A 9,915-nucleotide genomic window follows, 5' to 3' on the forward strand; every position below is an offset into this window, starting at 1 on the left:
CCCGTTCCTTCTCCCCTGACCGCCCCCTCCAGAGACCCCCCAACCCCTAATCACCCCCAACCCCCCTCCCCACCTCCTGGCAGCTCTGTCTAGTGCCTGCTCCCACCCACACACTCAAAGTGGCAGAGGAGGTTCCCTCTCCTTCGGGGGGAAGGTTGCCTAGTGGTTAAGGCACAGGACTCAGGCTCAGGTGTTCTGGGTTTGAGTCTCTGCTCTGCCACAGACTCCCTGCTCAGCCTTGGGAAAGTCACTTCACCTCGTTGTGCCCTAGATCCCACCTGCCCAATGGGGCCAACACTGACCCTGCCTCCTGGGCTAAATCCATCCATGGCTGGGTGATGGGGGGGGGGGGGAAATGGAGATACCAACACGGGGAGATTGGGGCTGAATTTCTCCACAGCCAGAGAGTGGGAGCCAGCTCCACAGGGGGGGATGGGAGCGAGAGGGGCTCAGGCCAGCTCCACACAGAGAGGGGTCAGGGCTTCAGCCCTGCAACTTCTGCCACTAAGGTGGCTGGTGCTCCCGAGCCGGGGACTTCAGCCCCACGTCTTCTGCCACGGTCCGGGGTTCTCCTGCCTGCCCCAGGGTGGCTCCTTGCCCCCTCCATCGCCCCCCCCCACTGCAGCTCCTGCAGGGGCCCGGGGCTTCTCCTCCCCCCCCGCCAGCTCGGTTCCTCTCCCCCCCGCGGCTTCTGCCGGCATCTGGAGCTTCTCCTCCCCCCAACCTCCCCCAGCCCCAGCCCAGCTGGGCTCCCCGGGGCACCCGCCGCTGCTGTGGCCGGAGCCGAGCCTGGTGGGCAGGGAGCAGCGACTCACGCGGGGGCCCTGGCAGAGCCCCCAGCCCGAGCGGGACGGGGCAGCCCCAGGGGAGCGGGGGGGCTCTGCTGTTGCTGGCCCCGCCCCCCCACCGACCCCTGGGGCTGTTTGGGGGGGGCTCACTCAGCCCCCCAGGAGCGGGGGGGGGGAGCAGCGGAGCGGAGCCTGCCCAGCAAACAGCTGATCGCAGCTGCGCCCAGGCCGCCCCCGGGGAAAAGCTCAGCGGAGGAGGAACCACAAGCTGCCGGCAGCGGGTCATTCCCGGGGGGGCCGAGCACCCGCCTGCAGCCGCCGCAGCCTCCCCCCCCCCGGAGCCCCCACGGGAGGGGGGGAGCAGCCTCCCCAGCCGGGGCTCAGGGCATTGGGGTGAAAGGGCTCCCCCCATGCGCACGCCTGGGCCCGGGACACTCACACACACACTCTGCCCCGGGGCTCCCCTGGTGCCCAGAGACCGATCAACCCCCCGCCTGCCCCCCCGCCCTTCCCCGCCTGCAGCTCCGGCCTCTCCCCTCCCGCCCCGCCAGCCGCACCCAGGGGAACCCCGGGCCCCAGGCTCTGTCCCCACCTGGAGCCCAGCGGGGCCGGGGGCAGCTCCTGCTGCAGCTGAGAACAGCGGCTCTGCTCCGGCCCGGGCGGCTCCAGCGCTGCTGGCAGCACGTGACCACCAGGGAGCAGCTGCTGAGCCCGGGCTCCTGCATCACAATGTGCCAGAGCCCCGCCCCCAGGAGCTGCCCCACCCCCGGGCTGTGCCAGAGCCCCGCCCCCTGGAGCTACCCCGCCCCCGGGCTGTGTCAGAGCCCCGCCCCCTGGAGCTGCCCCGCCCCTGGGCTGTGCCAGAGCCCCCCCCCAGGAGCTGCCCCGCCCCCGGGCTGTGCCAGAGCCCCGCCCCCCGGAGCTGCCCCGCCCCCAGGAGCTGTGCCAGAGCCCCGACCCCAGGAGCTGCCCCGCCCCCAGGCTGTGCCAGAGCCCCGCCCCCAGCAGCTGCCCCACCCCCGGGCTGTGTCAGAGCCCCGCCCCCAGCAGCTGCCCCACCCCCGGGCTGCGCCAGAGCCCCGCCCCCAGGCTGTGCCAGAGCCCCGCCCACAGGAGCCACCCCGCCCCCAGACTGTGCCAGAGCCCCGCCCCCAGGAGCCACCCCGCCCCCGGGCTGTGCCAGAGCCCCGCCCCCAGCAGCCACCCCGCCCCCGGGCTGTGCCAGAGTCCCGCCCCCAGGAGCTGCCCCGCCCCGGGCTGTGCCAGAGCCCCGCCCCCCAGGAGCTGCCCCACGCCCGGGCTGTCCCAGAGCCCCGCCCCCAGGAGCTGCCCCGCCCCCGGGCTGTGCCAGAGCCCCGCCTCCAGGAGCTGCCCCCCACCGCTGGGATTTGTTCTCCTGCCTCCTTCTTCCCAGCACCCACCGCTCCCAGCTGCTCCCTTCCTGTGTCTGCAAACACCCCCCCGGGCAGGCTGCAGCGCTCGCTGGGGCTGGCTCCAGTGGCTGAAGTTGCCTCCATCTCTGCTCACCTGGGGGGAGGGACAAAGACAGGAGATGGTCCCAGGGTGTGAAAGCGGAATTAGGGGGCAGGGAAAGAAGGACTGTTTGGAAAGGTGGGTTTTTTGCAAGGGGTGTGTGTGATCCAGATGGACTCAGAAGCAGTTGGGCAGCAGAGACTCAGGGAAATTGAGAGGAACCCCCTGCGTGTCCCAGTGTTGGCCAGGGATTGTACAGCACCTAGCGCAATATGGGGTCCCAGAGCCGTAACTACCTATTTTTGCACCCAAGGCAAGAATATAAAATTGCGCCCCCCATAGGGTACAGGTGGGGGCAGGGAGCCCAGGGCTGGGGCAGCAGAGGGTGTGTGGGTGGGGGAGCACTGGTGGGGAGGGGGGAGCACAGAGCTGGGGCAACGTGGGGTGTGGGGGGGGGGGAGCCCATGGCAGGAGGGTGCAGGTCAGGGGGGCAGAGCCCAGGGCTAAGGTGGCAGGGGGCTGTGGGTGGGGGGAGGCCCAGAGTGGGGACAGCAGAGGGTTCAAATGGGGGGGGGAGCCCAGCGGTTGGGCAGCAGGAGGGTGTGGGTGGGAGCAGCTAAATTTTTTTTTCCTTTGGGTGGCAAAAAAACTAGAGCCAGCCCTGCCTCCACGCACTGTGAAGTAGGTAGGAGCGGATCATTATTATCCCTACTTGAAAGAGAGAGAAGCTAAGGCTCAGAAAGGAGAATTGACTTGTCTGAGGTCACACATCCAGTCAGTGGCAGAGTTGGGAATAGGACCCAAGAGCCCTGATTTTCAAACTAACCATCGGATCTTGAATTTCAGACATTGAATGATCTGAATAAAGTGCTCTCAGATGAGCTCCAGACCAACAACAGTGCACAGGAATTATTCAGCAAGTATTTGAGGAGAACTGCAATGTTAGAGAGAATCATGAACTGCTCAGAGACCATTAATGCAGAGAAGCAGCAAAATCCATCAAACACAGAACTGGTTCTGACTTATTTCCTTGGTCTTAAAAGGGACCAACAAGGACCTGAGTGTCCTCCCTGTCAATAACCCCCTGCTCAGCCAATCAGGGTAGAGACTGAGGACGGGAGGCTGAGGGTTCTCACCAGAGAGCCCAAAGGATGGGCCAGGTCACTGGTGGGGATCACTGCCCGAGCACTATTTCAGCCCCACATTTTTGTGTGGACCTCCCACAGTGGGAGCTGCAGAGCACTCCCCCCCCCCCACACACACACACCCCTCCTGCTGTTGGGAGGGGAACAGGAAAAAGGACAAAAGAAGCAAGAGACGAAGAGAAAGGAGGGAGGGATGGAGGAAAAGGGGAAACAAAAAGGACAAACCCCAATGTCCCCAGTGATTCTGAGGGACAAAATCCCAGGTGTGGAATAAAATTCTGCCTCCTTAAGCTCCTGTTTTCCATGCCTAGAATTCAACTGTCACCAGATGGATCAGACTGAACAGGTTTCAAACCTCCAGGAGGCTCTTACCTTCTAAACAGGGATGGCAGTTTTCTAGTAAAATCACTGAAAGGGAAGGAGAAAACTCGAAAGAGGTTCCTCCTGGCGCTCACGTCCGTGAACCCGAATACTCTCTCAGTCCTCAGAGAGAGACCTGGAGAAGGAGACTTGCTGCAGCAAAGCCACAGGGGTCTCTGAGGTTTCCCTGGCCCCTCGCCCCTGTCCTGCCTGGCTGATGTCAGCATCTCTCTGTGAGGTCACCACCTCCCCACCACCTTGGACCAATAGGCTGAGGTCCTGCAAAAGGCCTTTGTGATGTCACTGCCACACCCCTCCCTTGCTGTGCCAATGTCCTGCCCCTGGCCAGGCACTTTGGGGGTTTGAGCTGCTCCCTGTGGATCACCCCACTCAAGGAGCGTTTGTTCTAGGCAGCAAGCCAGCTGGACAGGGAAACATCAGACACTGCTCCCAATGCTGCACTCAGTTTTTCGGAAATTAATCGACTTTATGGCCAGAAGAGATCATTAGAGCATCTAATCTGACCCCCTGCATATCACAGGCCTCCTGTATGACACAAGAGCTACTTTTGAGGCAAACACATTCCAGAAAGGCATCTTGTCTTCATTAAATGACATCAGGAGATGGCGAATCCACCACTTTCCTTGGAAGCTTGTTCTTGTGGTGAATTATCCTCGCTGTTGAATATTTGTGCCTTAGTTGTAATGTGAATTTGTCTCTTTTCACCTTCCAGCCATTGGGTCTTGTTAGGCCTTTCTCTGCTCGATTCAAGAGCCCTTTAATAGCCAATAGTTTCTCTCCATTAAGGCACTTCAACACTTCAGTGAAGTCACCTTTCAATCTTCTTTTGATCAGCTAAACAGGTTGAGCTCTTTCAGTAGCTCCCTAGAAGGCATTTTTCTCCAGCCCTCAGAACCTTTGGTGGCTCTTTGCTGCCCCAGCTCCAATTTCACAACATCTTTTTCAAACGAGGACACCAAAACTGGAGGCAGTATTCCAGTATCAGTCTCACTGATGCCGTGTCCCCTCCTGTGACGTTACTGACATAATCTGTAACTGTATAGATCACCGTTGCGACCACTGTTCTATATTTGCAGCCAATACTGTAGAAAGGTTGTTGTGTAAGAGGTCCATGGAGAGGTTTTGACTGAATTATTATAATGATGGTATCTCTAGATGTGTATCATCTTCGTAGTTAAAGTTATGAATATTGGATCTATGCTGTCCCTATTTCAAATTTGCGTTCTCCTTCCGGGAAACACCCCAGCCAGACAAGCTGGGGTCAGTTCTGTCTAGCCTGCTTGATGGCCCATTAAGGACCATCAGCTATACAATCGACCCATTGAGCTAAGGCAGATACACCTTGTGACTCAGCAAGGTCTGCAGGGACCTGCCTATGGACAGAACTCTAAGGTTTTCTGTGCCACGTGCTGGATAGAGTGTCCTTGGGACAAAGAAAGCAAAGACCACATGGCAAGAGACTAGAAAAGGCTGATGCCTCGTCTCCATCTTGTCTCCATTCCTGCTTCATACCTCTGGAGGGACTTTGCTACAAACTGAAGCTCTGTACAAAGAACTGAATGCCCCATCCCAGAGGAGGATGTACTCCAGAGACTTGATTTGAACCTGCAGTTTATTCCATCACTGCTACAAGCCTGAACCAAGAACTTTCCCATTACTGTATGTGAAGGGTTAAAATCCATGTGTGTTTTGTATAACAACCTGGTCTATGGATTGTGCCAGCTCTTTTCCAGACCCAAAGTCCAGAGTATGGTCAAGGGACCAGAGGCCTAGCAAATAGTGATCAGCTAAGAGAAAGCTGGGTAAACAGAAAGCCTTGCTTGCTAAGATAGGCCTGGTCAGCAAAGTGCCAGGTGTTGGAGCTAAGAACTAAAGAATTGTGTCTTATTCAGAGTTGCAGATTGAACAAAGAATCCCTATTCCTTTTGTGTTTGTTTCTTCTGTAGGGAGACGTTCTTCCCACAGATCCAACCTTGAGTTTATGAAAAGTTGGCACATGTCAGTATAAGATATGGCATCCTTCCACCTCCCTTCCCAGGGACTAATGCCTGCCTTAAGACACACAGAAAACTATCTTTATTGCCATATACTTTCACTGTTTCTTTTCTGTAACCCCTAGGAATGTACCTGTTGGACAATCAAAGGAGTTGCTCCATTCCTATGGATCCCAAATCAGAATTCAACATATATATTTTATACTAATAATATTTTATCAAAATATTAATGAAATGTTAACTTGCTAACTTGAGACCATGGGTGGAGACATTATCTAATCTGTTAATCATTGGCTAATGTGCTTATCCTGTCTTGCAAAACCTGTCCTGGGGTATGGAACTACCTAGGCTCTCACTTTCCCCCGCCCGTGGAAAATCTATATATTCTATTGTAATTAATTAATTAACAGTGTCTCTGAGCCTAATAAGCCCACTCCGCCAGCACTGTGTGTAATAAAGTCCTATTCTTGACCTCTACACGTTGGAGATTTATGTCCTTCACAGACACCTGCTGAATAAAGAGGAGATTCAGCATCCAGCTTGGCTGAATGCGTCTCCTCTCCCCACAGCTTGGTGAACTTTTGAGGAAATGGAGAAGACTGCCTTTGCCTAACTGTACATCGCTTGCAAAAGAAACAGGTCTTTTTGGTGACAAGTGTTGAAAGGAGCCATTAGACAAATGTGGAGACAGGAAAAATGTCCCCCAAATGAACTGGCATCTGTGGATGCTGAAGCCACAACACAGAGCGCTAAACACTATATGAGAATGGGTGGTGTCAGAAGAGTCTCTACCAAAGCCTTTTCCCACCAGCAGGGGCCTCTCTGTGCACAGAACTCCTGGTAGCATGATGGCTGCAGGCAGTGGAGAACTCCATTTTGGCATCTCTTTTGTGGTGAACATCTGCAGTGGCTATTAAAAGGTCTCTAGATAGTGATCTTTGTGAAGAGCTGGCTGAAGAACCTTCCTACTAATCAGGAGAGCCTGGCTTGGCCTGCCAGTTCTTCCTTGCTGAACCTAGTGTGTCTGTTGGCTCCTTTTTTTGTATCTCTTTTCAGAAAAAGAAAAGATCTGTCAGCAGAATCCTTCTAAGTGCTTGTTCAAGACAGAGAGAGCCTTCCTTGCCGCTGAGTCTTGGTGCCATGGGGCATGCCTCACTGCAGCACCTCCTGCTGACCATCCTAGCAATTAGCTCTGGTTCACCGGTGCGCCTTCATCTAGTAGCGTCTGGCCACCATCTGTTCTATCATTAGGACCCATGTTGCTCTCAGGACTTCAGTGTCCTCTTATGGACACAGCCCTCTGGCTGTGCCCCACTCAGTTCTCTCCCCCCTGCTGGGTGGGGTGGGGTGTCCTCTACCCAGACACTTGCCTCAGAGGCCGGCTGCAGTCCAGGGTGTAGCCACCTGTGTCAGTGGCTACTGAGGCAAAAGGTGTGAACCTCCAACCCTGCCATCTGTTTCCCTGGACCATTTCCCAACAGACCTAGAACCTTCCTCCACCTTTGTATCAGGGCCTTAGTCTGGCAGTAGTCAGCCAGGAGGTCACTCATGCACCCCTTACCCCAGCACTACTCTGATCATGGTGCCCTCCCGGCTCCTTCCTTCCTTCTTTCACAGCAGCCAATCCTCCCTCCTCAAACTCCAAGGAGTGACTAACTTGCTGTGCTGAGCAGCTCTTTATATATGGGCTGCTCCAGCAAGCCTTCTCCTGATTGGCTCTCTCAATAAGCCCTTTCTTGATAGACTGGGTTCTGCACAGCCTCTTCAAGGCTGCCTTAATCTTTCTCCTGCTTGTTTGGGGCAGACAGCCCATCACACGTGGAAAGTGGCAAATGAGAAGTCTGGAGCTGAAGGAAAGGTTACCATGACTCAGAACTGAGCCGAGGTTGCTGCGACTGAAAAACAGATCACTAACCATTATATGATCACAGTGACTGGTGGGAGAGGCACATGTTAGAAGCCCTCTGTCTACTCAGCTGTGGCTTTCTGTGCACAGAGAGCCAGACACCTCAAGGTCTGCAAGTCTTGAGGGAAATGGGGAACGTCTGTACTTTAGAATTTGCAGGTGTTGACTTGAACCATCAAATGAAACAGTTGCAAATACTTTCTTCAGGCAGGCACCATGGCTTAGCTGGTTAAAGCACCTGTCTTGTAAACAGGAGATCCTGGGTTCAACTCCCAGTGGTGCCTTGGCGTATGGCTTTTGTCTCCTCTACTCACATTTTCCTGTGTCTGCCTAGGAAACAGAAGAGGCCTCCCTTGGTATGCAAGTCATTGCTTGCTAAGGAAAGAGCTTCTTTGGAGAGAAGCATTGGAAACAATCAAATCACAAACCTGGAGTTGATGAAAATGCTGCTATGACTGGCATTGGCATGGCGGTTGCTTCGACTGCAATTGCTGCAACACGAGAGCATGCACCACACATCCTTGTGATTCCCTGGAGATGTTCACACACAGATGTCATGTCACCTTCCTTTTGATTGTCATTGAGGAAAAATGGAGCAGTTGGGAGAAAAGTCCCAGAGAGTCGCACCGTGGCTAAGCTGGGTGACTCACCTGCCGGGTGGAGTTAGGGATGCAGCTCCCAGTAGTGCCTTAACAAATGTGTCTGCTCTTCCCACCTTTTGGTGAATCTTTTGCGGAAACAGAGAAGACTGCCTCTGCCTTGCAATGCAAATGCTTCCAAAAGAAACCAGTTGTTTTTTCTGACAAGTGTCAGAAGGAGGCACATAAGAAATGTGGAGACAAGGAAAAGGTCATCGTAACTCAACTTGCATCCATGGCTCTTGAGGCCAGAACGCAGAGCACTAAGCACTGTATGACCACAACAAAATCTAAACTTTACACCTTATTACACTAGGCAGTAGTTAGGTCAAGCAATTTTCTCATCCTACTGGATGTTACCCTCCTTAATACATAGAATTCCCCCTAAAACCTGGATTACTGTCCTCAGATGACCTTCATTTTCTCAGGATTCCTGCTGCTTTCAGCATAGGTGAGGGAGGAGAAAGGCAAAAACATGATGCCCCAGTCTCCTATTTTATATCCTTAGTTCAAGTGTCTAGAAGACACTTGCCCAGATGTGTCCGGGTGGGCTCTGCTGAGTCACTAGGTTAGGGAATCCTCCTGGTGTGGTCTTGTGCAACTGAGTCATAGACTTGAGCGGTCCCCACAGTGTTGTGTTTGGGCATCTGTCACTGAATTCGAAATCCCTTAATTACAATTCCTCTGCTGATTCATGGCTGTTGAACACCTTCCTCGGCAGGGGTCACTAGCAAAATTATAGCCTATTTCAGTAACAACCATACAGCAAAATGCATAACTTCACACACGCTCATGCTATCCATATTTGGACAGAATAACCGATTTCAGCAGATCATGACTTTTCATATGATAACTTACATGGAATGGTTGGTAGGACATATCCAGTGATGAGCTGCCAAAATCTTAACAACGGGTTCCCTAAAAAAAGTTCTGATTTAACAACGGGTTCCCTATAAAAAGTTCTGATTTAAGGGATGTGCGACAGCATGTATTTTTTGTACCAATAGGGTTACCATACGTCCATATTTTCCCAGGAGGTGATTAAGAACCGAAAAGCCTGACATGTCCAGGAAAATACAGATGTATTTTAACCCTACCTAAAGTTCTTTTTTAAAAAGATGGGCCTGAACTAGAAATGAGCTCCGTTTCACATGTGTGGGTGGTGATCAGGGACAGTCTCAATTTTTGGGTCTTTTTCTTATATAGGCTCCTATTACCCCTCACCCCGGTCCCGATTTTTCACACTTGCTGTCTGGTCACTCTAGGGTGTGCACATGTGTGGGTCCCAGCTGCTCCCTGCCCCCCCCCCCCATTAAAGCAGGTGTGCAGGGTTACTGCCCTGGGAACTGCAGGGCACCAGTGGATGTGGGGCTGGCTGCAGATAGGGGCGTGGGGCAGGGCTAGCTGGAGGCAGGGAGTGACACGGGCTGGCTGTGGGCAGGTGATGCAGACGGGCGGGCTGCGGGTGGCTGTGGGCAGGGGGTGGCTGCGGGCGGCTGTGGGCAGAGGCTGGCTGCAGGCAGGGGGCAGCTGTGGGCAGGGGCTGGCTGCGGGTGGCTGTGGGCAGGGGTTGGCTGTGGCAAGGGCTGG

The 9,915-nt window shown here is 54.6% G+C and overlaps 1 non-coding gene across 1 annotated transcript; it reads left to right on the forward strand.

Annotated features, from left to right (window-relative positions):
• Positions 1 to 7,897: 7,897 nt before the first annotated feature.
• TRNAT-UGU lies at positions 7,898 to 7,971 on the forward strand. The gene has a single exon. It is a non-coding gene; the product is annotated as a tRNA-Thr (tRNA).
• Positions 7,972 to 9,915: the final 1,944 nt, after the last annotated feature.

Source organism: Mauremys mutica, chromosome 26 (genome assembly GCF_020497125.1).
Source record: "Mauremys mutica isolate MM-2020 ecotype Southern chromosome 26, ASM2049712v1, whole genome shotgun sequence".
Classification (NCBI taxonomy): domain Eukaryota; kingdom Metazoa; phylum Chordata; order Testudines; family Geoemydidae; genus Mauremys; species Mauremys mutica.